The 25,547-nt window shown below is 35.5% G+C and overlaps 1 pseudogene; it reads right to left on the reverse strand.

Moving 5' to 3' along the window:
- Window positions 1-845: 845 nt before the first annotated feature.
- On the reverse strand, window positions 846-25,547 carry LOC115962742 (annotated as a pseudogene).

The following is a 25,547-nucleotide window of genomic DNA, read 5'->3' on the forward strand; positions in this document are numbered from 1 at the left end:
CAAAATCAATCCTTCCACAAATTCAAGCAGAATTTCTGCAAATAACATATTTGTATTGAAGTATGACCAAATTCCAATGACAGGCTGCTTAGGCCTATCGTTGAAACTGTTGGAAAAATAACATGGAGTGAATAAGAAATTGATGTTTTCTATGTTCACTTAGATGTTATTAAAAGTGGTAAAAATCTTGAGTTTCACATAGGAAAGGAAATAGATAATATATGAGTTTATATGCACATGAGTTGGACATTAGGTTGGGCTTTTGGCATATGTAGACCGGGCCTACTTGTCCAAATAATAATTTTTTATTATTTTAATTTTGAGCCAGTTAGTTTGTGCATAGTAGTTATTACTTAACAGAGTGTCTGTTTAGTAACGTAAATTAATTCATTGTCCTTCATTCATAAAAACTACTTTTTCAAAAAACTCTCCCAATGAGAATATTTTTGTGCATTCATTTTGTGTCAGAGAGAGAAAGAGGCATTGAGTAGTTCGCAGAACACGACCTTATGTGCTTCGTTTTCGTGCTGTAGATCATTTTATCCTAGGAGGCAGACGTTCGTGAGTCTTAAAGTACCACAGTGATTGTGTGAGAGGTGAAATCTGCTTTAAAGAGATTGTGTCAAATACAAGACTTGATCTGAATCATTCTTCCTTCACGCATTTGATCTGTGAGTTTTTAATTTATTTGCAGATTTCTTCTTATATATATATTCAGTATTTGTTTATTGCTTTTGCCTATTACATCTATTTGTGTTATTGCTTATTCTTAGATTTGTGTATTTTTCCTTTTGCTTTATCACAAAAGTAAATTGTTGAAATATATCCAACAGAAACTTGTTCATAACAATGAAACAGCCATAAGTTAAAACAGAATACATAATCCCACCTTTGTACAATCAACAAGAAATCACAGACCCATGATCCGGGCAATTTGATTGCTAGGCATCATGCAAATATGATGACTTCCCATAGCTCCTCAAATAGACACGGTGGTTGTTTAGGCTGGAGTCTTAACTGGGGGCTTTTCCTTGAAGCCTAACATCTTATTTAATGCCCCAATATAGGCCTTGACACTAGAAACAACGATATCCATTTCTGCACCGTTTCCACTGGCACAAAAACAAGGCAGATTTTATGTTCTATGAATCTGGACTTTAAAGAATCAAATATGCCAACTAAAAAGAAAAACAATATATATGGTTGGGATCATGTTACACATAATTTTAAGCAATGTATATCATTCAAATATTTTTTTTGACATCTGCCGTTGGATTATGTTTTCTATTTATAACATCCATAATTGCAAATTTTCAAGATGATCATAAATCAATAACTATCTCAACTATAAAAATATGCATAAATATGAGTTTATGGATTGAATAGTAAACAACATTTGATTGAAACAAAATTTGACATTGGAATTAAAAATATAAAGAACATGTAATCCAATGATAGGATTTTCAAACTATCAATTTAAAATTTTATTAGGAGATGCAACATTGCTTAAAGTTACGCCAAGAGTAACTTGATCCACACACACATGCGCGCGCGCACACACACACATATATATATATATATAATAAGCCATACCTAAATGTCCGATGTACTGTTTCTCCAGTATAGGCATGAATAGATGTCTGACTGTTTCCCCACGTATTAGAACAGGGGTGGCAGCAATTGCATCAATGCCTTCTGTGACTAACCTCGTGAAGTACTCAAGAAGGGTTACAGGTTCCTGAGTACAAGGGATAAAGTAGAATCCTTAACAACACAACTCATGCTAGATTATTGAGAACAACCTCAGCAAAGATAAAATTTAAAATATGAAAATTGATCAGCATCATAAGATACTCAAGTTTATTCTATACAAACAGTTTTCTACATAAGGAGAGAAGTCCAATTTTAAGCTTTTGTCACTTGTATATCCCTTGACCATTTTTGGTTTATAAATTGCTAACAATTCAAGATTCAAAATACATTCCTCAAAATGATTTCTCTTTTAGCTTACTTATCTTAACTAGCATCAATCCCATGTATACCACAAACTTGTCAAAGCAAGAACTTGGATCTATATGAGAGTATAAGGGTCGATTTTGATGAGCCTCTTTTAATTGGTTTATTCAATTTTTATAAACAAAAATACAGCTGTACCTAGATAAAAGTGAGACTTTGAAAAAATAGTACATAGTCAAATAAACAAAATAAGCTGAAACTGACCCCAAGACAATCAACTATTTGAATACCATAAATTTAGGTTCTTCAGGAGAAAGATCATCATTGGATTCTTAATTCTTAATCCTATTGTTTCCCCCTGCACCCATACTACAGGCTAGAGAGATGTAACCGCATTTAAGTGCTGTCTATGAGTCCTCACATAATTATAAATAATTAAAATAAACTTATGGATAATATGAATTTTTTAACTTTCATCTCAAACCTTCACAATGAGATCAACAGCCTTGTAAGCTGAATCTACTGGCCCTGTTCCAACAGAACAAGCAACATGCTCTGTTCCATCAGCATCAATGAGTTTAGCGGTTGCTGTAGAAAGACCCAGAGTTCCGCAAGTAACCTGTGTATAATGTTCATGTCAATTGAAGGGAATGCCATCAAGCCAAATTAGACAATGAACAGAAAATTTGAAAAGTAAATTCTGGATTTACCCTCAGATCAAGAAGTTTCCAAACAACTTTTGGCTGCCAAACTTCATCAGATACCAATGCTCTCAGGTCAGCATCAGTAACTCTCTGGGACATTGGCAAAAAATTAAGAGTGCGGATAAATAAGGAACCAGAAACAAGGATGCCAGGTACATGTAAACATGTCTAAACAGTTATCTACAAAGAACTCAAATTATATTTCAAGTTTCAACAATAAAAAGACTTAAGGGCCCGTTTGGTATATGTGTTTAAAAACTGAAAATTGTTATTCGAAAACATTTGTGGAAATATGTGTGGGTGAAAAAGTGTGTGGAAATATGTGTAATGTTGTTTAAAAACTGAAAATAGTTGTTTGAAAACATAAACCAAACACTCCCTTACCTCTTTTTATTTCAGCAATGATATTTTCTAGAAAATGAGTCATTTTACAAAAAGTATTTTCTATAAAATTATCTCATTTTCCTATGTTTGGTAGTTAGAGTTGAAAAACAATCTCCTAACTTCCCTTATTTAGCTTGTGAGATAGAGTTATTTTCCAAAAAAATTTAGTGGAAAACAATCTCTAAAAATAAGCCATACTTTTTACGTTCACCAATGATAGTTTTTCTTTGACTCATTTTTTTTATGCTACCAAACACTAGAAAACACGGAAAACTATCTTTTCACGAGATTTTCAATCAAAACAAATAAAGCGTTAATGTTTTTAAATTTTTCCATTTCCAGAGAGAACAACTTGGTAATTTGTCATCTAATACTTGAGTCTATGACAGACCCACACTAACAGGCACACACCAGACCTAAGCTAGTACACTAAAGATTTCATTACCTAAACATGATGCCAACTTCAATGGGTTCAACAAAGGATCAATTTATTTTTTATTTTTTCAAAGATAGGTAGATAGAAGGGGAGGGGGGGAGGTGGGGTTCAAATGACAAACATGACTCATGAGACACCACAGCCCATGGAGGATGCCATTACCACTACGCTATCAATTGAAACCCAAAGAATCAGGTAATATGATCCAAATTCCAAGAGTCTATGTTATTTTTATTTATCAAAATATGTATGTATGTGTGTCTATATATACACACACACACATACATCCAAGATCAATGTGAGGCACACTTGGTATCTAGCATGGTCTAATTTACTTACTTTTGAATCTTACGTTGGATCTTTGTACTTCAATATGCAGATGGTTTTGTTTAAATTTGACTCTTCTAAAATCTCTGGCCCGAAGGAACTCCTTGAAAATTGAAGAATAAATGGATAGTTTTGGTAATTAATAAGTTATCTAGACATGGGTCTCGTGTCCTGGTTTGGTGATTAGTTATCTTATTCAGCATTTGGCACAGTTCCACTACAAATAAAATTATCCACAAGCCTATAGCTACACGCAGTAAATTAAAAGAGAGTAATTCAAAGAATTTTCCAAGCTGCCAAGTAGTTGTGGCATGACACCTCGCATTAGCTATGATACTTAAGCAAGTAGGTTTGAGGCCTATATATCTTGTAATTCCTCTACATTAAAGTTAATAAAACCTTAGACAGAACTTCTAACCAATTTTTGAACTTAAAAACCTGTTTATCAATCCTTGCATTCAGTCTGCCCTAAGCTTAATCTAACAACCAAAACCTTCAAAATTGTTGCAATCCAGAATTTTGCAACACACTGTACACTTCAGCAACTTTCTGCCTTGCAAATAAAGCCATATCAGAATCTACTTCATTCACAAAGCCTTGTAACCCATTTCCACATGTTTGACCCATTTCAGCTTTGCTTGGCCTCAACCCACAATTAAGAGTGGGTAGTATGGTCAATAAGAAGTGCAGTAAAATGACTAAAATCTAGTCCTTAAATGATAAATAGCAACAGTTTCATTTTCCTTTCATCACAAAACATGTATGCAAGTTTGTCTTACTATGCAGGAAACTAGAAATCAAACTATGTTCCTCTGTTAGAATCTGCCAATTAACTGATTATAAGTTTGAGTATGTTGTACTTTTCTTATCCTTCTGCCAATGAGCTCTAACTCAAATGGCACTTCACTCCCTCCTTCCAATTGGTGGACTGGGAAGGTGAGGTCATGAATTTAAAATTCATTGGGTGCATGTCTAACTCGTCAATAACATAAAATATAAGTTTTTTTCCTTTTTCTTTTATTGCTTAATTGCATGTAGGAAACTGCACCATGCAGTGCTGATTTTTCTTATCAATTACTATTATTTCTAAAATTGACTCAAATTCAGATTTCTTCTATTTGAGTCAGAGAAGTTATAAACAGAAATGCGTAAAAGACAGAGCTCAAACCATAACTCAAATATACTTTTAAAAAATAAAAATAAAGACCCCTTTCTCCTACTCACCTTTTTCTGACCAGCTACTGCTTTGAAATGCCAAAATATATTCTCAAGTCGTTCATTGTCAAGCTTATAACCAAGCTGAAACAAGAGGAAGATTGAAGTGTAAATGCTTAACCACAAAGAAAAAGAATATTATAAACCAAAAACCAAGCACGATGGTGCAAACAGCAGAGTACCTCTTCAAGTCGCTTTCTCAAGGCATGGCGTCCACTGTGCCAGCAAAATTTATGAACCAAAAAAATTTATATTAAAATAGTCATTTCATATTAAAAATAAAAATTCTCAATAACATTTGCCCACATACATGATACACTCATGGACATAACTATAACAACCAACATAAATAAAAGTACTTTACTACATTATGAAAAAAGAAAAGAAAAAAAAAGCAGAAAATATTAAGAATTAATGTCTATTTCTGCTAATGGAGCAAGTGATTGATAGTTGAGGATCATTTATTTATTATTTAGACAGGGTCGACGCTAAGCTAATCCAAAAGCAGATACTAGATCAGAGGCAAATTTGTCAGATAAAAGATGAGCAGTTGGAATATTTGTTTAGTTCCCCCAATCTAATTTATGCTGTTATAAAACTTTTTTTTGACAAGTTATGCTGTTACAAAACTTGAAAGGAAGAAATCCACCATAGTCTCAGAATGGTAACAAAATTTGGTGGGCATGACAAAATTATCTCTCTTAGTGGGATCCAGTGAAGTTGAAATACATGAACTATGGCTGATACAAATAAAAAATTTCCATAATGAAACACAGCAATACCTAAGTTTCCCGAGGACAATACCAGCTTCATTGGATCGCTCGTAACCAATATCTTTAGGAGCTATTATTTCATATGTGCCTTTGTGCTTAAGCATTCCATCCTACAAACAAAAGGCTTTATTGTCAAAATGATCGTCATAGATCAATAACTATCTCATCTAAAAGATATATATTAGATTAAATTTTAATTTTTTGTCATTAAAATCATACACAAAACATGAGTTTATGGATTGAATAGTAAATCATATCCAACAATAACAACAAAGCTTTAGTCCCAAAAATTTTGGGTTGGCTATGAATCCTCAACAAATTAGCTATCGTCAATTGGATGGTAAATAAGATTCAATTAACACAATATTTTGCATGCTTGTTAATCATAAACAGAACATTTAATCAAACAATTGAATTTTCAACATATAAATCCAGTAAAAAGTTATTATAGGTTATTGTTAAATTTTTTAATAAATTACTCTTACTTATCAACAAAAAAAAAAAGTTATTATAGGGTGGAGCATTGACAAAGAGTTACATCAAGATAGACACACACTTGACTGAGTAAGAGTTTGACCAGGCGTTTAATAACCTGTCTTGTAGGGTTGGCAATAAAAATTCAGAAGCCTCTAAAAAACCTAATATGAGTTTACTAATTTCACATACAGCCGTACCCAGTATGCAGTTGTAAAATTAATTGACCTACTTACTGGTTTCCATACAGGTAGCAGAGTTTCAAATCCCTTAATTATCCACCTAAATCCATCTGTATGACTACTAACCCCCCAAAAGCTAGTCCTACTATAACTATATCAACCTCTAATGCCCCTCCTTTTAAAAATAAAAAAAAAAAAAAAAAAAAAACACATAGAGCCATAAAGAGGCCTCCTCATAAATTCTATTTCAGTTGTTCAATATAAAAAGTAAAGTGCTTCAGATTTCTAAATCAATTTTGTTTTCCAATCATGTGCAAACCTTGATAGATAATAGATTGCTTTTCTAGCCACTTCCTACCAACTCTTCAAAATGAGCTATAACAGATAGGGTGCAGTCACAGAGATAACAAGTGATAAGTACCTGATGGATACCACTTTCATGAACAAAAGCATTAGGACCAACAATAGCTTTGTGTGGCTGCACATGCAACCCAGTGTACTCCTCAACCTAAACAATTATGCCTTGAGTATCAAAAGTGCATTCAACCAACAATGAAAAAATAGGTGTAATTTGTACAGTGAAGAAATTACCATCTTGCTTGTCATATAAATGTACCGTGTATTAATTCCAGTATAAAGACCTCCCAAGACATCCCCTTCATGGCATTTTAAGATCATTACAACCTGCATATTTCAGAAGTATGTTTAAGCACTTTTAACAACAAAAGGGTAATCAATGGCAAAGAGAACAATGAAACAATATAGAAGAATATGAAGAAATTAGCTGTGAAAAAATCTTTCATGAAGCCACAACCTTATAATTGAACCCTTTCTTAAATAAATAAAAAAATAAAAAAATAGAAGGTGGGGGGGATGGGGAGTTCCACTTCAGTTATAGCTCATTGGCTTAAACTATTTATTTTAAAAGGATGAAAGATGCCAAAAACAAGACCTGGTTAGAAACCATAACAAGTTTGCATAATCTTATACAGCTTAGTTTCATTGGCTAATAAAGAATGCAAGATGGCATACAGGGCGACAGAAAACATATCAAGGTCCATTCTACACTAAGATCAGAAAAGTTATCAAATTTTGTGTTTGAACTGTTGGAATGTTGGGAGGTCAGTTTCAATGCCATAGAGGAGCCAAGGAGTGGCGAGCCTTGTGCGTCATGTATGTGGTTTGAAAGAAAGAGACAGGTCTTTGATGGCATCAAATGTCCTGCCTATGTCATCAATGAGCTCATTTTTGCAGACATTGTTTGATTGGATGTATGCTCTAGGCAGCACCCCCTCAATGTCTTTGGTTAATTTTATTCTCTTTCCTTTTGAGTTCTATTCTTTGAATTGGGCTAGTCTATATCCTTTGTCTTTCCTTTTCCTTTTCTAATAAAATTTTTACTTAAAAAAGAAAAAGAAAAAAGACCTTCTATCTTCATGAAGCCAAATCTTGTCTCCTTGATTTATACTCTTCATGATAATCTTCATAAATTAGTGGAGAATCCCAATCTACGGCACAACTCCTTCAAAAGTTTCATCCTTTAATTCAAGTGCACACATTAACTGATCCTCCCATATATGGTTCTCCCTTTCGGCTCCACTTTTAAAGCAACTATTATATGGAATGTCGTGCTTGAGAAAATGGATAGATGCTTGGCCAGTTGGAAAAGAATGTATGGGGGCTTCTCTTTAAAGGATAACTTCCAAGAATTGTATAGCATTGCTTGTAACAAGGATGCTTCAGTGGCAAAATTGTTGTCTCCCTCAAGGGATAGTTATTACTAGAATCTCAGTTTTGTTCGTCCAGCACAAGATTGGGAGTTGGAATTGATTGCAACCTTCTTAGATTTGATATATTCTGGTTTGATGAGAAGTAATACAGCAAATCAGCTCTATTTGAAACCTTCTTCCAAGCAGATTTTTTATGTTTGATCCTATTATAGGGTCCTACATTCTAATACCCAACTCTCTTTTCCTTGGAATACCATATGGAAGCCAAAAGTACCAATAAAGGTTAGTTTCTTCCTTTGGTCAGCTGCTTTGGGGAGGATTTTAACTGTGGATAATTTGAGAATTTTAACTGGGGTTGTGGATCTTTTAGCTAGCTGGCCTAGTAAGTTCAACAAGCATAGATCTGCAGCGATTTGGGCCATGATCCCTCATTGTCTCATGGGTTATCTGGCAGGAACAGAATGCTTGTACGTTTGAAGGAAGTGAGAGATCAATCTATAACTTGAAGCTACTTTTCCTCCAAACTTTATTTGAGTGGACAAATGCCTCAGGGCCTTTTACTTTTGTTTCTTTAGCTAATTTGCTTGATTGTTGTAATTTTCATGCTTTGTAGTTTGTTTTTTGCTGATCCTTAGCACACTGCCTGTGTGCTTTGGTTCTTTGTGTTTCTCTTTTCTTCAATGAAGTTTTATTTATTTATTTTAAATGTTCTATGGTTCGAACATCATGAAAGGAGCTTTCATTTTTTATTATCGTTCCCATCCTTGAGACTAACTTCTGGCCTGTGCAGTCGCCTTTTGGAATCTCTGTACTGGTTCCCACCGGTCTCATTGCTTAAGGACTTGTACAACTCACAACAAATTTTCAATCATACGCCTTATCTCATCCATCTTCATCTGTTGGTCTTGATTTTTTCCACCCCCAAGACCTCTAACATGACCAACCATAGCTAAAAAGTTGCAACCTTAGACTCTAATCTAAATTATGTGGCTTAGATCTAGAATATTTCGCTCTGATACCACTTGATGATGGTGAGGAGAACCTAGATCTAGTGTAGGAGAAGGCTTCAAGGAGAAATTCCAACAACAAACAAGATTAAGGCAAAGAAAAAGATAATAAGATTGAAGTTGGAGCAATCAAATATCAATTGCAAGGCTCAGAGAACTCAACAAACATTCAAATCACAAATAAGAGGAGGTTGCCTACAATGACTCAAAAGAGGCTATTTATGATAGCCTTTAGTAACCCTAGTATCCTAACCCTTTATCTTACATATAACAAGTTAATCCTGACAAACCAACTTCATTAAAAGTCATATGGCCTTTTAAAATACTAATGACATAATGATAAGTAAAACATAAATAAGATAAATAAAAAACAATGAACTAATGGGCCTTCTTTTCTTTTTCGTTGATCTTAAAATCTCCTGCATCAAATTTCTAACTGACAACAGCATCCAAAATGCTTGTATACTTTAATTAGTGAGAATTTTTTGAAGAACAAGGGAGAGAGAGAGAGAGAGACTTATAAAGATGGACATACAGAAATCAGGATCAGAAACAAGATGCATTTGATTTTGAATTACTTTTTGATGACATTGATCTAAGTGAATATGGATGCCCGGAAGCCTTGTAAGTCCCTATAATATCTTCAGACATATGTGAGTAGCATATGTTCTATGGCACACAATAATAATATTGGAGGCATCTGAAGGATAGTAATTACTTAAGGTCACAATGGGAGACGCTAATGGTCATATGCAAGGCCTTTTTAATGGGAATGAAAGTAACCTCATTTAATGACCAATTATAATTTGGTGTTAGGTTAGCATATGACAAGAATCATGTTCTCATAAATTATTTGTAATAGCATTCACACATAGGAAGCATAGAAACAAATTCAGGATACGGAAAGAGATTATACATATGTGGCAAGAGGACACACCAATAAATAAATACAATGTTTCATATCGATGTCAATTTTTTGTTAAATTTTTTGATATTCTATAGTTCTTTGGAATAATAATTCTATCATTCAAGAACCCCTAATTTAAAAGTTAGTCAAAATTTAGCTAATGAACTCTAACTCAAATGACACCTCCTTCCTTTGTAAGAGCAAGGTTGAGGGTGAGATCATGGCTTCATCGCCAACCATTTATTTGCAAGTGTAACTTACCAATAAAAACAAAGTATCTTGAACCCATTTTATATATTCAGTGACAAATCTAATCTTAATCTCTAGTTAAATATGCACAATTCTAAAATATCATATATTTAGCTAGGAGTATTGGATAAGTTTATGTGTCTCCCTGTTACAAGTATCCTTGCCACATAGAATTAGATATTCATTTTCTGCAGAACCTCACATGATTCAGTACTCACCTCCTCTAGTGAAGCATTCCCAGCTCTTTCACCAATGCCATTGATTGTCACTTCCAGCTGCCTCGCACCAGCACATGCCCCCTGAACAGATAAAACAAAAAAATGAGTGCAATTTTTTATTTTTTATTTTTCCTGATGAATAAACAGAGCAAAAGAAAAGATGGACATACCGATACAGTGTTAGCAGTAGAAAGCCCGAGATCATCGTGGCAGTGAGTTGAAACAATAACATTTTCGATTCCAGGGGTATTGGCCGTTATATCAGAAATCAATTTCCCAAATTCAGTTGGCACAGTAATGCCCACAGTGTCAGGTATGTTTAGAGTTGTCGCACCAGCCTTTATAACTTCACTCAATATTTCATAAAGGAACTCCTTATCAGATCTGGTAGATTCAAAGAAACAAAAGATTGTTAGGTTTTCTAATCTAATCTATATCTATATTTTTTTTTGGTGAAAGACGATAACATTAAAGAACAAAAAACTAAGCAACAAAAGAAGAGCCAGGACATATCCTAACGGAATACATCCCATTCCATTGAGGTCACCCTCAAAAACATCTAAAATGTCCACAGAAGGACTATCATAAATAAGAAAATCAGTAGTCATCCTTAAGCTTTTCTCCGCTAAACCATTAGCACACTGATTTGCTTGCCGGAAGCTGTGCTTAATACGAACCTGTTGGAATCTATTTATCAACTGTCTGCAATCATCCAAGATAGGGGAGATAATGTTATTAACATAATCTGGATTCCCTACAACATCAACGATGGACTTGGCATCCATCTCAACTTCAAGACAACTAATATTTAAGTTGCAACAAAGCTAAAGGCCTTCACGCAGTCCCCACAACTCAGCCGCAAAATTGGAAGTGACCCCAATCCGCTTACTGAACCCAGCAACCCACTGCCCATCTGCACTCCTTACCAAACCCCACAACCAGCCAGCCTGTGAAGCCCCATGCAAGCCCCATCCGTGTTTAATTTCTTCCAACCTTGCTCAGGTCTCTCCCACCGAATATATCTAGTGATTCTACGATTTCCCAGTCTTGGAGTTGCCACACAGTGAAGATACTCTTTAGCTTGGTACACAATATCCACAACCAGCTTTGGACTCCTAGCTTTCCCATTAAAAATGAAAGCATTCCTACTCTTCCAAATGTTCCAAATAGCAAAAGGAAAAACCACTTTCCATGGAAGACTTGTATCATGCAGCTTATCATTGGATCTAGCAATAAGTGACAACCAATCTATCAAGTTATAGTGCCAAAAGTCAAAATTAGAAGCATTTACCCCTAGCTGATTCCACACTTGCTTCAGGTGGATGCAATCTCTCAAGGCATGAAGAATGGTTTCAACACCATTGCAGCAAAAAGGACAAACCTCATCTTGGACCACTCCTCTTTTCCCTAAACAATATTTGACACCAATACTATTATGGGCACACAACCAAAGAAACATTTTAATTTTTGGAAGCAAATCTGCCTTCCAAATCCAACTAGCTGAAAAGGTATTAGTATTGGTAGACTCCATAACAATCCCATAAGCACTTTTGACATCAAAAACCCCCTTAAGAGATCCGGCCCAAGTCAATTTGTCCAAGCCACCACCCAAGGTCGAAATAGGAATTGCACTAATCATCCCCTTGATTTCATCAGTTAATTCAAAAGTAAGTTTCTTCCAATCCCAGCCCACATCAAGCATAATGTCTTTAACTTCCAAACCATTGGCTTCTTGGGAAATAGGACCTTGAATCAGCTTCCTAAGGGGCCCCCCATTCGTCCAATTGTTGTGCCAAATCTTTAGGTTACTGTTTTTTGTCACCAACCATCTACTTCCCTTATTAAAGGTGTCCACCCCTTTCTTCATAGCTGCCCAAGTTGAAGAGCAAAGGAGTGTATCCGCATTTGTAGCTTCTCTTCTTCTTTGGCTGCAATATTTCATCTTCAAAACTCTCACCCACGGAGCCTCCCCTTCCGTATGAAACCTCCAATTAAGTTTGTTTAGAAGAGCCACGTTCCTCCCTTTGGCTGTTTGCAACCCCACACCCCCTTCCTCCTTAGGCTTTGTCACCTTCTCCCAACCAACCCAATGGATTTTCTTGGCTGATTCTGTACTCCCCCAAAGGAAATTCCTATTTACTCTATCTAGCCCATCCAAAACCCTTCCCGAAAGGTAAGAGCACTACATGATGTACGAAGGGATAGCAGCTAATCAATATATATATATATATATATATATATATAAAAGCAGAGACCTCATGTAGGAGAGCATGAGGTCCTGCCACATGGCGCCTTCTATAGTTAGCTCTTTTTTTTAAGCTATCCTGCCTCTTCTTCTTATTCTTTTTTTTCTTTTTTTCCTTTTTTTTTTTTTTTGGTTGGAATTTATTACACCTTATCTGTTATTACTCCCCACTCCTCTCTCTCAATTGACAATAAAAGATCAAAATCACGTTTAAAGTTTCTCAATTGATTATAAAATAACGTTTAAACTTTCAAGTATGTCTCTTACGAAACCCAAACGGCTCCTTAATTACACAAGCTGAATTATTTTTACCTCTTGCAATTCTAAGTTCTGACCCTTCTCATTTCCATCTCAATCTTCTCTGTTTCCTATACATTTGGTCAGACAACTAAAAAACCAATCTTTCCTGAACTATGTGGTTGAATCTCAATCTTAAAGGATTTCGCGAATGACTTCAAAGGGCCTCAATTCCACTACGGAGATGTTCTCCATGCTTGGCATGCCATCAATTTCAACAGGTCCCTAAATCTCTCACTCTGTTTCTCTACAACTAAATTGTTATGCTCTTTCTCTTTCTCATCTCCTTTTTTAGAGACAAAAAAAGAAAAAGAAAAAAGATTATTACCTGTATCATCTCAAAGATTTTTGCTGCAAATTTTCAAAATTAAATGAATTTGAATTTTGGGTTTCTATGTGGTCTTTTAATATTTGGAATGATTCCAGGAATATAGGTCCGACCTAGAAGATCAGCCTCAAGCCAAACGGTCGACCTTTCATTCTATCAAGGTAATAAGAGAACCTGCATTCGGGGTTTTTTATTTTATAAATTTTTTATGGTGTAGGTAAATTCTTTAAAAACGAAATTAGAAAGAAACATTTTTTTTTTTGAAACAAAGAAACACAATTTCTGTTAATCTGTTAATCCATATCCAGATTTTTGTAAATACAAATGGATCCCACAGATCGAGGATTGAAGCCTAACACATAATCTACTCATGACATATAAAATTTGAGGAACAAATACTTCAGTGTCAAGATGAAAGTAAAGGCTCAAGTTATTTTTTTAATTTTTTATTTATTTTTGTGCAGGTAGAGTTGTCCAAGGCTCTAGGTAGTTGGCAGAGATCTTGGGTCCCTGACATTAGTCATGTAAGATAAGTGTAGGTACATAACTAGAAGTCTAAGGTAGTGTATTTAATACAACATATGCAGAAGCGTATGTGTTCATGACTTTTGTTGGATGTTGAAGAAGCCACAAGATTTTCTGATGGTAGGTTATTCAAGGTAAATTTATATCTGGTGGTTCAGCCAAATCCCACAAATCAAATGAATGAGTTATGATACTTCTGAGCTTCTGAAAGTGGCTTTCCCTAATAGAATACCTTTATGGACCTAAAATAAATAGTAATCTCCAAACCAAGAAGAACCAATTCGCAGAGTTAGAGGACTCTATAATCACTATGAATAGCAATGGAGTAAGAACCAATACTGCAAAATCATATATAACTACACACCATAACTGCCAAAAAACCCCAAGCTAAGTGTCAAGCTTCTATTATGTATGGCTATTGTAGGTGAGGTTAAGTAGTGTATTAACAGTTGGTCATTATTTTGCAAGAAGTAGAACCCAACATAAATAATGTTATAGTTGGTCTTAAGTAAAAAGATTTCATCTCTTAGCCAAATTTTTGGAGCCCTTCGCCATAAGGAAAAAAAATTCCTTTTGTTTTATGCCTTTTATCTATTTTTTACTGCCTACTCTCTTCCCTACTCAAAATTTTCATGTGTTTTACGGTTGCCTAAGAAATTTTCATAATTTTTTGTTCTAGGTATGTTAGAGCTTGCCAAATGCATATTATCAATTTTGTTATTAATACTTATGCTCTTTAAGGCCCTGTTTGGTAATGGTGTTTAAACAACGAAAACTGTTGTTTAAATACCACAATACGTATTTCCACGCACTTTTTCACCTACACATATTTTCACAAAACTTAAACAACATTACTAAAAATCTCTTACCAAAAGGATCCTAAATATTTTATAAACTAAAATGATTAATCTTAGTTCTTATCCTTTCAATCTTTGAACTTTTTTATTTATTATTTATTTTACCCTGGTTGGATCATGGTCCCTAAAGACTCAAACAAATTCCCAAAGATTGCATTGCTTGCACCTATCTCATTTCAATTAGTTGTGCATCAAGTGTTGCTCAAGATGGAGGGTTGGCATGCCTATCCACAGAAGGTTATAAAATTAATTTTTTATCCTCTTGGCATGCCTATCTCACTTCATTTAGTTTTTTATCCTCTTAAGTTTTGTCAAGCAACCTAAAAAATTAGTGTAACTACTGATTCTTTAATTTTTTATATTATTATTATAGTTATAGACTATGAACCAATTCCAATAATTAACTTAGCATATGACATTCTTTGAGTATTTTTGAAAATATTACTATCAAATTTTGTCACAACTGTTGCTTTTCTTGACTATGTGAAATTATTTATGAATCTATTAGTTCTCCAACTTGGATCATGATTGCAACCAAGTTGATCTATGAATGAAAATTCACAATCTCCTTTTTTAAATTTTCTTTTAGGGCTTAACTACGGTGTTTGATTACTACATAGGCAATGCTTTTATAACTGATGACATATTTGCAACACTTGGATTGAAAATTCATGGTGGCAAAAATGTCCCTTATGTATGGGACATTTTTAGGGTATTAGTTCCTGGTATGTATTCTATAAATTCTGGAGAAATACACAGTGAGAGTTCCAAGTAGAAGACTTGGGCTTGGTGCCAAAGGACAATTTCTTAGAGCATTTGGCCATAGATTATGACATTATGTTATGCTTAGTAATTTATGTTTCTTTTTTATTTTCCTCTTTTTTAATAAATAAGATAATTGAAGCTACTTATGTAAATATTATACCACAAGATTAGATATTTTATATGGGTCATAAAAATTAGTTATAAATTATTTGAAAATGAAATTATAAAGTATCCGCGCATTGCGCGGGACATCATCTGGTGATGATTAAATGAGCACCCTTCGGCCAGCCAAGGATAAAAAATTTGCCTTCCACCCAGCTAATTTCTGCTTCACTCCATCCAAAATAAAGTCATAATCATGCGAGGAAAAACCCGACTGTTTTAGCAGAAAACCCAACTACTTCCCAAGAAACGGCGTTGAAGCAAAACCCAATATATCACAAAGTGACTCTCTAGTATCCCTATCCACATTTGGAGAAAAGTACACCCTCGACTTAGCTTCACTCACCGTTTGTCCAGAAACGCTACAAAAGGTATCCAAAACATCTCTAATGGCTACACTATTCACCCCATCTACTTTGGCAAAGAGAATCAAATCATTTGCAAAGAACAAATGCGAGAACGCAGGGCCACTCTGAGATGCTTTCATTGGCTGCCAAAGATTCCCACTACACTTCTCTTCAATAAGCTGCCCAAGATAGTCCATACAAAGGATGAACAAGTACGGAGAGATCAGGTCTCCCTGCCTTATACCTTTAGAGGGGAAAATCGGATCAAGGGCTTCTCCATTGAATAAAATAGATGTAGACACTGTTGACACACAACTCATTATGAGGTCAATAATATCCATTGGGAGATTTACCCGAATAAGCATATCTCTAATGAAACTCCATTCTAGCTTATCATAAGCTTTCTCCAAATCTATCTTAAGAGCCATATAGCCAGTCCTTCTCTTCTTCTTCCCAAGGCCATGAATGATCTCCTGAGCAATAATAATATTATCAATCCCTTTCCTTCTCGGAACAAAAGTCGTTTGCATTGGTGAAATGAGTTTATCCAAGTAAGGCCACAACCTTGCCACAATAATTTTAGTAATCACTTTATACATCGTGTTACACAAACTAATAGGTCTATAATTACCCAAAGTTTCAGGACCCTGAATTTTTGGAATCATGGCAATGTGAGTACAATTTAAAACCTTCGGCACTCTCCTACCTGCAAAAATCTTTTGAACCTCTTCAATAACGGAATTCCCCACAGTGTACCAAAACTTTTGGAAGAAACCCGCATGAAGCCCATCCGGCCCCGGGGTTTTAAAAGGTTTCAAAGACCAAAGGGCTGCCTTAATCTCTACTTCAAAAGCCCCCCCACTGATACTCTCCTTCTTCGAATCCGAGAGCCTAAACTGCCACTGAGAGATAGTGGGATCCATTCTAGGCACACAAGAAAAAGATGACAGGAAGACCCGTTCAAAACCACACCTAATAAAGTCCTTTATCTCCCCCTCCTCATGAATCCAATCCCCAACTGCATTTTTGATAGCCATAATATGGTTCCTCTTCCTTCTAATCAAAGTCAAAACATGGTAAAAATTTGTATTATGGTCACCCTGAATCATCCAATTCACCCTTGACTTCAAAGCCCACAACTTCTCCTGATTCAACACAATGTCCAGCTCCCTAAGAAGCTCATTTTCCAACTTCACAAGAAAATCTGAAGGCCTAAAAGTAAGAGCTCTTTGAATACCATTTAGCCTTGACATCAATTTCTTTTTTCCAGTGAAAAAATTCCCAAAATGATTTTTATTCCACTCCTTAGCTTCCTGAGTAAAAAAATTAATAGCATCAACCAGCCTACTATTCCTCTCCCATGCTTGGTGCACAATAGGAAAAAAAGAAGGATTCAACAACCAACCAGTCTGAAACCGAAAAGGTCTAATCCTCCCATATTGGGCTCTCAGCTGCATCTCCAGAAGCACTGGACAATGGTTCGAATGACACCGAGTCAAATGAATTACTCTAGCATCAGGGTATATCACACAACAACTCGGATTCACAAAATATCTATCAATTCTCTCCTGAATCAACGCTTGAACCTCCCTTCTATTAGTCTAAGTGAAACGGGGTCCCGCAAACCCAATATCCATCGTATTACACCTATCCAAACACTCTTTAAAAAGTAAGGACCTATTGACACTCACCGACTTGCCCCCAAATTTATCCTCACTAAGGAGGGGTTCATTAAAATCTCCTACTATCACCCAGGGCAAATTATGCAATCCAGCAACTCTCATCAGATTCTTCCACAAAACTTGCCTTTCGGCACACCTAGGACTAGCATACACAGCAGATAATAACCAGCTATCGTTTGTAAAATGTACCTTTACCTCCGCATGAATTTCCTGTTCAGTACTTGAGAGCAAGGCCATTTCAACTCTGGCAGCATTCTACAAAACCCACAGACCCCTTGCATAACCAATGGTTTCGGTATGGAAAGCTCCATCAAAAGGCAACGAATCTGTGATCTCTCTAGCTTTATCTCCCCCAACACGAGTTTCCATAACAACCAGTATAGTTGGATTGTGACTTTGCACCAGCTCACCTACACGAATCTTAAAGGAGGGCTTCAAAGCACCTCTGCAATTCCAAATAATAACATTCATCAGAGATTATTGAGTAATAGAGGTACAATTAACACTGAGAATCCTCAAGTGCACCTATTGCTTCAAGCTCCATCTCCTCTGTCTCACAACCTTCCTTAGCTTCACACTGCATAGCATAGAAGTTTGAGATATCTGAGGTAGAAGCCCCCCCAGCCACTTGCATGTCTCCAATGATGACAGAATCATCGCCAAGAAAAACCCCCTGTGATTAACGCCTTTTCCCACACTGGCCTGCTCACTCTCCAAAATTTCTTGAGTAGAAGGTTGAAAAACTCCAATATTTGATTCTGCCTTACTCGCACCTTGGCCATGATAAAAACCCAGCTCTCTCGATTCACTCCTCATTGACCCCGTGCCGACAGTGAACTGAATGCCATCAATACCGTCGGATCGGCACTACCCAACATAGCTGATGCATTGCCCATCATTCCTAACCAGATCGGCACTCACCTGAGAATGATTAGGGCCAATGCGATTTAAGCTTAGCACCCCAACGGTGCTACCTTAATCTCCATTGATGACTCTACTATGAGCTGCCCCTTTCTTCCCTTTAACTGATGAAAGCCTTAGAGAATTTTGAGCTGATATGGGCCGATCTATAGTGTGGCTTGTATCATTACTTTTCAACATCAGAGTGGGGCAATTTGGGCCTTATCTAAAAACTTTTGCGGAGCCAACTTTCTCTTTGTCTCTCTAGTTACCCCATCCAACACAGCAGCCCGATCCGAGCTCCCCTTATCCACATATTCAGTATTTTTTATGCTAACCCCACTTCTTTGACAAGGCGATGTCCCACCACTCCTCAATGGTTTTGTACTATTCTTCCTTCGAGCTACCACAATCCAAGGCCCGTACATACTCTCACGCACATCCACTTGCTCTGTACTTTGCTCAGAATCATGTAGTACGCCACTAGTCCCCTCCCCGCTCCTTGCTTCGTCAGGGACATGCGCAAAGCGTGAACTAGAGAACATCTCACCACCCTCCTTTGATCCAGCCTCTGAGGCTGACGATCCTTGCCGAACAATATGAGGGCAATGCTCCTTTCTATGTCCTAAACAACCACACTCGAAACACATTTTTTGAATTCCTTCATAGCAAATCTGCTGATCAAGCCTCCCTATCATAATTGCAGTAGCCAGAGGCTTCTCCACATCCATTTGCACACACAACCTTGCAAACCTCCCTCTAGTTTCCGATGCCGTAAAAGTGTCAACTCGAAGGACATTCCCAATGGCTTTCCTAATAAGTTGCAGCGCCTCTACATTATAGTATTCGATGGGGAGCTCGTTTAGTCTAATCCAAACAGCAATGGATGATACACTTGCTAAAGCGGGCTTAAAATCCGATTCCCATGGTCTAATAGAAAGAAAATGGTCTTTGATAAACCATGGACCTTTCCTCAAAACATTTTCATAGTCTTTGCCTAAAGACAACCTTGTGAGGAAGAAGCCATGACCCAAGTCAACACAATCTAACCTCCTTGCCGGTTTCCATAGAGCCAGGAGCCTAGCTTGAATGAAGTTAAGCCCCACAGTCGGACCATAAACTTTCATGATAAAAGCGCTTGCCCAAGGCTTACGAATTCTCTATTTGAGTTCACTAGGGATTTTTACAGCTAACAGCCCTTGCCGAAGCGTTTCCACCTCCTCATCCGACTCAGCATCATCATCCATTCCATCCTCGAAGTTAAAGGCTTGTGAGAATGCCCCTGGAATCTCCCCCAATAGTTTATCTCTAAACGACACATTTGGATTCCACGATCCTCCATCACGTCTCGGTGACGCAGGGCCAGAGCTATGGCCTTCACCAAAGCTAGCATGGCTCACATTTTTAACCTTTTTTGTGCTACGACCAAGTTCCTCCTTTTCCTTGCAAGAGAGAGAGCATTCCATGCTCTGGCCTCTGTAGAATCAAAACGTTTATACATACATATTTTTACATACTTTTTCACACACACATTTCTTATATCTATATATTATTAAAAGCTAGAGCGTGGTATTTATTACTGTTGAGCTCCTATTGCGACACCTCATCGCCACGTCATTTGCCACAATTATTATTTATTCCTATTTTTTACCAAAAATATATATATAAAAATAAATTATTGACTTTACATATTCATCTTTGTCGGTTTTAACATCTATATATATTTCTTTTTTATTTACAATTTTCCTATAGTTTTTTTTACATTCACTTATTTTTTAAATATTTACACTTTCTTCAACTTTTCTTCTTCTCTTACCTTTTCATCTCCTTCCTACCCTTTACTTTAATATTACAATTCATTTTCCTTTCATCTTCCTTTATTTGTCTCTTCTTATCCCTTCCCTCTTACTATAAATTTGTTACTCTTTTCGATTCTTTGCATAGTTCTCTCTCTCTCTCTCTCTCAATGTTTTGGTGGATTTTTATTTTTTATTGCATCTCCACTTTAGGTTGATATATTTTTGTGTTTTTAAGAACTCTAATTTAGGTGATACAATTTAGTTTTGTGTTTTAAGTTATTATTATTATTATTTCGCTCTTTGACTGTTAAATTTTATCCGATTACATTATAAAAAATTTAAGATAGTAGATAAAAATAAAATAGTATTAAATTACGTAGCGTAATTTGGATAATTTATTGTTATATCTTTTAATTTTTCTTATTTTTTTCTTCTCTTCTATTTTACTCAATATTGAAATTCAATCACATCCTCCTTATCATTAAATTATTTATATTTTCTCTCTCTTGTTGTTTTAAAAAATAAAAAATGTAATATTTTACTTAAATTCAAATAAAAGAAAATTGTGCTCATCAAATTGTACTCATTTTTTTTAACATTTACACTTTCTCCAACCTTTCTCCTTCTCTTTACCTTTTCATCTCCCCAAACATTCTACCTTGATATCACTCTTCCTCTTTCCTTTTATCTTCCTTTATTTTGTTTCTTTTTATTATCATCCTCTTAATATAAATTTGTCATTCACTCTTCCATTCTTTACATAATTTTCTATCACAAAAAATTGGTTATTTCCCATTCTTTCTCCCTTAATTTTTTGGTAGATTTTTATTTTTATTTTTCTTACATCTCTATTTTAGCTTGATAAAGTTTTGTATTCTTTGGAACTCTATTTTGGTTGATGGGATTTAGTTTTGTGTTTTAAGATTTTTTTTTTTTTTTTTATGACTTTAATTGTTAAATATTATCATATTGCATTATAAATAATTAAAAATAGTATATAAGAATGTACTATTATTATATTACATAGAATTATTTGGATAAGTTATTGTTTATTGTTATGTATTTTATTTTTATTTTTTTCCTCATATTATTTTATTTATCATTTAAATTCAGCCATATCCCCCATCTATATCATTAAATTATTTATATTTCCACTCCTTTTTTATTTTATAAAATTTAAAATATAATATTTTGCCTAAATTAAATAAATAAAATTGTCCACATTAAATGGAGTAATGCTAGGAAAACACTCATTCTCACACCCAATGCATCAAGGGAAGAATGAAATACAAAACAAATCAAGTTAGAAACAATAAATTAAAAAAAAAAAAAAACTAATAATGCATATTTAATGTCATAGAATCATCATAAAATTTTGGAAAATGATAGGTTGCCAATGGAGAGAGAGAGAGAGAGAGAGAGAGATGGTATAGAAAAAAAACCAATACAAAATAATAAAGAATTGATATAGAAAAAAAAAAACAAACGTCAATTAGTAATTGTTGATTGAAAAACAAAGAAGTTGTAAGGAGAAGTAAAAAATAAAATAGAGATTACTGTGTGGAGAACATTAAAAACTTTATAGTGTAGTAACATAAATCGTTAAAATCACTTAAAAAATTAAATCAACAATCAACAATAAAATACAATCATTGTACTAATTTTAAATTTAAAACTAATCAAACTCTAACTATGGAAACCATATTAATCATAAGTAAAAAAGAGATGTTCTCTGATAGTAGTAGAAATTATATAAGAAATAAAGTTAGAAATTTTAAAAATCCATTTTTTGACGTTTCATTTAACCTTATTTATAATATATATATATATATATATATATATATAATTTTCATATACTATTACTTTTGAAAATCTAATAAACAATGCTACCTCTCATTTATCGTCTTTGTTATGCAAATCATCAATTAGTAAATATATGATAATGGTGAGAAGCGTTACAAATGAGATCACTAAAAAAAATATAAAATTAATTAACCACTATCATTATCGAGTAGTAGTAAAAAAGGTATATTTAAGGTTTTTGTTAACTTAAAAACTAATGGTTAATAACTAAAATTATAGTATTAATAAAATATTTAATGAAACCATCCTAAAAAAATTATCACGCGCAACGCATAGGTATGCAACTAGTAAAGAATAAATGCCAAAATACATTGTTAGTTCCTAAAATTTAGCCCATCAGCAATGTTAGTCCTTGAAGTTTAAAGTAATCTCTTTTAGTCCCTAACAAATTTAAAGTTATCATTTTTAGTCCCTAAGAAACTTAAAGTGATTGGATTTAGTCCTAGCAAACTTAAAGTGATTACTTTTAGTCCTTATGGAATGATGACACATTAGTTATGACAGGTCATGTGAGGGACTAAAAGCAATCACTTTAAGTTTGCTAGGGACTAAAATACTCATGGGTTAAACAACCTAAAATTTAAGGACCAACGGTGTATTTAGGCACCCAAAACAAAAAAAAAAAAAAAAAAAAAAAAAAAAAAAAACGTAAATGCATTTTTGGTCCCTACATTTTGCACTTTTTCCATTTTAGTCCCTATATTTTATTTTTACCACTTTTAGTCCCTAAACCAATTAACGCATGACATTTAAGTCCTTATCGTCAACCAACTAGCAGGAAAAACTGAGGTGGCAGACAGAACACCCTATTAGCTGGCGTGGCGCTGATGTGGCAATTAAAATATTATTAAAAAATATTATTTGACATTTTTATATGCCAAGTCAGCATTTTAATTTTTTTATAAAAAGCCATGTCAAATAATTTAAACCAATAAAGAAAATAAATTAAAAAACAAAACTTGACACCAAAAAAACACTCAAAATCAAACACACAAAAAACCCAGAATTTTTCTTCAGAAACAAACACACAAAAAAAACTCAGAATCTCTACCTCACCTCCACAAAAAGCCCAAGACCCTACTACCTCCTCATCTTCTTTGACGCCACCCAGCTCCATGACAAGTCGGAGCTCCAACTCAAAACCCTCTACTGCAAATTCTCTCTCCTCGCCCAATCCGCCTCGTCACTTCGCACCAGTCCTCGAAGCAATCATAGTAGATGGACCAGGGCGATTTCTTGCGACTCGCCGAGTCGATGGTCGATTTCGTCCAGGCCAAGACTAAGCTCAACGTTGGTCTAATTCACTGGCCTCCGTTCCTCTCCACCAAGCAATTGGGCTTCATCATGGTTGCGACCTTGGTTTGGATCCCTTTCGCGATCAAGAAGATCGTGAAAGGCGAGACCTTGCTTCACGATCCCAAGCTTTGGCTCGCCGGCTCGGTTTTTGTTTACTTCTTCGGCTTTCTCTTTGGATCTGGGTTTAGAGAAAGAGATGGTGGGTTCTGGGTTCGACTGGGTTTGCTTGGATCTGGGCTTTCTCTTCGACTTTAATTGGTGATCGTTGGTGGGTTTGACTGGGTTTAATCAGATCTGGGTTTAGAGAAAGAGATGTTGGTGGTGCTGGGTTCGACTGGGTTGGTTGGTTGGTTGGGATTGCAGGGTTTGTTGTTGTTGTTGGTCTGATCGGTGATCGTTTCTAGACATTTGAGGTTTAGGGTTTGCTGGAGATTTGGTTTTGGCGTTTGTTGGGAATTTCGCATTTTGAAATTTCTTTTTATTTTTTAAGTTATTAACTTGTTATGGTATTCAAAATTTCTTTGATTATGGTTTGGTTTGGGAGTGGATGAGTTGGGTGTTTTACTGGGTTTCTATTCTTTGGATGGTTTGGTTGGTGTGGTTTCATGTGGGTTTTCCTGTGTTTGCTCTTGTGCTCTTTGATTTGTTGATGTTCATGTTCTTTGATGCTCATGTTCTTTAATTCTGGGTTTGCTCTTTGATTCTAGGTTTGATGTCGTTGCTAAGTTTATTTCTTAATTTAAGAAGAACATTGAAGAACAAGTTCTTATGTTCTTAGATCTCAATTCATTTTGTTTTTAATTTTTTTTATTTAATTAAAAGTAATTTAGATGCTGATGTGGCATTTTTTAATGTCAAAATAAAATTTTTAATTATTATTTTAATGTGCCGTCAGCCACGTCAGCTTTTTCTGTTAGTTAGGTGACGATAAAGACTTAAATATTACGTGTTAATTGGTTTAAGGACTAAATATGATAAAATGAAAATGTATGGACCAAAATAGAAAAAAACCAAAATATAAGTGCTAAAATTGCATTTACCCAAAAAAAAAGAAAAAAAAAAAGCCAATGACCAACTATAGAATTAGTCATAAACACAAATCTTAGCATTTTAAAATTTTACTTTTTTTTCACAAACCCATTTCAGAAAACTGAAAAAGCAAGCTGAAAAGCAAACCTCCCAGCATCTTCGGGGCCAAACTGGACGTCATCACAGCCCAAGCTCCTTGCAAAAGTCACCATACTCCTTGCAATCTCAATGACCTGTTCTTTAGTCTTTCCCAACTTGAATTCCATGTGAATAGCACTTGTGGCAATGAAGGTTTGAATCCTGGGTCTTTTAGCGTACTTGACAGCTTCCCAGGCTCTCCGAATATCTTTCTCATTGCACCGAGAGAGGCCACAGATGACCGGAACGTACCCATCGGCATCGACAGCATTGCCAACCTCCTTGGCAATGGTCTTCACGGCCTCGAAATCGCCGTTGGAGGCGGCCGGGAAGCCAGCCTCGATGATATCGACACCGAGCTTGGCTAGCTGCCGGGCTATGTGGAGTTTTTCCTTGGAGGTTAGAGAGACGCCGGGAGATTGCTCGCCGTCGCGGAGAGTGGTGTCGAAGATGCGGACGTAGTTGGGGTCCGAGATGCGGTTGGGGATGTAATTGGGTCGGCGGCGGGGGGAAGGTGTGGGTGTCGGAGTGAAGTTTGATGGGGTTTGTTGGGGGTGGGAACAGGAGATGGCGGTTTTTTTTAAGGTGAAAGGGAATGAGTGTTTTGGAGAGAAATGAAGAGGAGAGTGGTGGTGGTGTGGAGTTATGGGATTTAGTGGGGAAATGAAAGTTGTGGGTGTGGGGGAGAACTTGAGGGTTGAGAAAACGGCGGCCATGTGTTAGAGAGAGAGATTGCTAGCTGTTAAGCCCTG

This window comes from Quercus lobata, chromosome 10 (assembly GCF_001633185.2).
Source record: "Quercus lobata isolate SW786 chromosome 10, ValleyOak3.0 Primary Assembly, whole genome shotgun sequence".
NCBI lineage: Eukaryota > Viridiplantae > Streptophyta > Magnoliopsida > Fagales > Fagaceae > Quercus > Quercus lobata.